Raw genomic sequence first — 4,039 nt, forward strand, 5'->3', positions numbered from 1 at the left:
TAAAAGTCGTAACAAGGTTTCCGTAGGTGAACCTGCGGAAGGATCATTAGTGGCCAAGTGATCCTTCCAGAAGTCCGAACCTGCGGGTTGAGACTTCGGCACAAGTTGCCATATGATAATTGACGAAACACTATAGAAGTCCGAACCTGCGGGTTGAGACTTCGGCACAAGTTGCCATATGATAATTGACGAAACACTATAGAAGTCCGAACCTGCGGGTTGAGACTTAGGCACACGTTGCCTTATACATGACTTCGAACAAATACACAAGTCCGAACCTGCGGGTTGAGACTTAGGCACAAGTTGCCATATGATAGTTGACGAAACACGTTAGAAGTCCGAACCTGCGGGTTGAGACTTCGGCACAAGTTGCCATATGAACATTGACGAAACACTATGAAGTCCGAACCTGCGGGTTGAGACTTAGGCACAAGTTGCCTTATATATAACTTCGAACAAATACACAAGTCCGAACCTGCGGGTTGAGACTTAGGCACAAGTTGCCTTATGTATAACTTCGAACAAATACACAAGTCCGAACCTGCGGGTTGAGACTTAGGCACAAGTTGCCTTATACATACATTGGCCAAATAAACAGAAGTCCGAACCTGCGGGTTGAGACTTAATGCGATCTAGATACCAAGTTGACATCCAATACCTGTTGAGCAAAACCAAAGATTCCCTGTTCTCGAATGATTACACTATATAACAGGGAATCATGAAGAAATCAAGCAAGCGTGAAACAAAGTCATCACTTGGGCATGCTCGATAGCCAACCACATGACCTTAACCTAAGAGAGCATGCAAACCACATGATACCTATAAACGATTAACCCGCCCTAGTTCAATCGTTCACCAAGTGATGACTTCAGTATGGCTAAGAGAAAAACTTTTGAATGGGAAAAACTCTAAGTCCGAACCTCCGGGTTGAGACTTCCGCGTCGGAGGTGGGCGCACCTCCTATCCGAAAGATGGTGAATCAGGGGTGTTCGATCAGCAATGGTCGGATGCCCCGTCGTAGTCCAACTATGACAATCCAAGTCAAGACCTCCGGGTTGAGACTTCCGCGTCCGGAGGTACGCGTACCGCCTACCCGAAAGATGGTGAATCAGGGGTGTTCGATCAGCAATGGTCGGATGCCCCGTCGTAGTCCAACTATGACAATCAAAGTCAAGACCTCCGGGTTGAGACTTCCGCGTCCGGAGGTACGCGTACCGCCTACCCGAAAGATGGTGTGCTTCTGGGGTATTCGATGAGTCGGATACCCCGTCGTAGTCCAACTATGACAATACAAAGTCAAGACCTCCGGGTTAAGACTTCCGCGTCGGAGGTGCGCGCACCGCCTACCCGAAAGATGATGAATCAGGGGTGTTCGATCAGCAATGGTCGGATGGCCCGTCGTAGTCCAACTATGACAATCAAAGTCAAGACCTCCGGGTTGAGACTTCCGCGTCCGGAGGTACGCGTACCGCCTACCCGAAAGATGGTGAATCAGGGGTGTTCGATCAGCAATGGTCGGATGCCCCGTCGTAGTCCAACTATGACAATCAAAGTCAAGACCTCCGGGTTGAGACTTTCTAAGAGTACAAGCATAAAGGAACACGGACCAAGCCGTACCGAGAGAATCGGTACTAGAGCCCTCGTGGTTCTACATTGAGAGAGCCCTCGTGGTTCTCATTAGGGGCTTTATGCAAGTCGTACTCAATACTGTGGTGTGAAGTATAAAGTATAGAGTCCTCCACTGGTCCACGCTGCTCCGGCGGTCCTGGGTAAGATAGTTCATTCTAGCTTGCCCTATGTGGAAGAGGACTCAATACCCTACCTGTTGAGCTTGAAACAAAGTCATCACTTGGGCATGCTCATATTGCCATACACAATTACATTATATTCGAATGAGCATGCAAGCGACCCTATATAGACCGAACCAAAACGATAGATACCGCCGTAGTTCACCCCCACCAAGTGATGACTTCAGTATGGCTAGTGTGTGAAGTATAAAGTATAGTCCTCCCCTGGTCCACACTGCTTCGGCGGTCCTGGGTAAGATAGTTAGTTCTAGCTTGCCCTATGTGGAAGAGGACACAATACTTAATACTTAGAGTACAAGCATAAAGGAACACGGACCAAGCCGTACCGAGAGAATCGGTACTAGAGCCCTCGTGGTTCTACATTGAGAGAGCCCTCGTGGTTCTCATTAGGGGCTTTATGCAAGTCGTACTCAATACTGTGGTGTGAAGTATAAAGTATAGAGTCCTCCACTGGTCCACGCTGCTCCGGCGGTCCTGGGTAAGATAGTTCATTCTAGCTTGCCCTATGTGGAAGAGGACTCAATACCCTACCTGTTGAGCTTGAAACAAAGTCATCACTTGGGCATGCTCATATTGCCATACACAATTACATTATATTCGAATGAGCATGCAAGCGACCCTATATAGACCGAACCAAAACGATAGATACCGCCGTAGTTCACCCCCACCAAGTGATGACTTCAGTATGGCTAGTGTGTGAAGTATAAAGTATAGTCCTCCCCTGGTCCACACTGCTTCGGCGGTCCTGGGTAAGATAGTTAGTTCTAGCTTGCCCTATGTGGAAGAGGACACAATACTTAATACTTAGAGTACAAGCATAAAGGAACACGGACCAAGCCGTACCGAGAGAATCGGTACTAGAGCCCTCGTGGTTCTACATTGAGAGAGCCCTCGTGGTTCTCATTAGGGGCTTTATGCAAGTCGTACTCAATACTGTGGTGTGAAGTATAAAGTATAGAGTCCTCCACTGGTCCACGCTGCTCCGGCGGTCCTGGGTAAGATAGTTCATTCTAGCTTGCCCTATGTGGAAGAGGACTCAATACCCTACCTGTTGAGCTTGAAACAAAGTCATCACTTGGGCATGCTCATATTGCCATACAATATTCCATTATCTACTAATGAGCATGCAGCTATATGATTATAACCTGTAAACGATTACCCCGCCGTAGTTCAGCGCTTCAACCAAGTGATGACTTCAGTATGGCTAGTGTGTGAAGTATAAAGTATAGTCCTCCCCTGGTCCACACTGCTTCGGCGGTCCTGGGTAAGATAGTTAGTTCTAGCTTGCCCTATGTGGAAGAGGACACCATACTTAATACTGTGGTGTAATGAACAAAGTATAGTCCTCCACTGGTCCACGCTGCTTCGGCGGTCCTGGGTAAGATAGTTAGTTCTAGCTTGCCCTATGTGGAAGAGGGCATACAAGACAAAGTATAGTTCTCCCCTGGTCCACGCTGCTTCGGCGGTCCTGGGTAAGATAGTTAATTCTAGCTTGCCCTATGTGGAAGAGAGCATACATGAACCAAGAACGAAGGTTATGATCGAGGAATGATTCGACAACTAACCGATGGTATGAAATGTGAAGAATTCAAGCAAGCACACAATCAAGTCATCACTTGGGCATGCTCGATAGCCAACCCTATGACATTAACCTAGTAGAGCATGCGAAAACCAATATATATGTAAACGATGCCCCTCCCTAGTTCAGCGCTTCAACCAAGTGATGACTTCAGAATGGCTAAATCAAATCGGTTCAAAACATACCATCGGTACCCTATTGAAACACACAAGTCGATATCAAACCTCATGATTGTGTAGTCCTCCACTGGTCCACACTGCTCCGGCGGTCCTGGGTAAGATAGTTCATTCTAGCTTGCCCTATGTGGAAGAGGGCACATTACTCAATACTGTGGTGTTATGAACAAAGTATAGTCCTCCACTGGTCCACGCTGCTTCGGCGGTCCTGGGTAAGATAGTTAGTTCTAGCTTGCCCTATGTGGAAGAGGGCATACAAGACAAAGTATAGTTCTCCCCTGGTCCACGCTGCTTCGGCGGTCCTGGGTAAGATAGTTAATTCTAGCTTGCCCTATGTGGAAGAGAGCATACATGAACCAAGAACGAAGGTTATGATCGAGGAATGATTCGACAACTAACCGATGGTATGAAATGTGAAGAATTCAAGCAAGCACACAATCAAGTCATCACTTGGGCATGCTCGATAGCCAACCTCA

Source organism: Anopheles ziemanni (assembly GCF_943734765.1).
Source record: "Anopheles ziemanni chromosome X unlocalized genomic scaffold, idAnoZiCoDA_A2_x.2 X_unloc_153, whole genome shotgun sequence".
Taxonomy (NCBI): Eukaryota; Metazoa; Arthropoda; class Insecta; order Diptera; family Culicidae; genus Anopheles; species Anopheles ziemanni.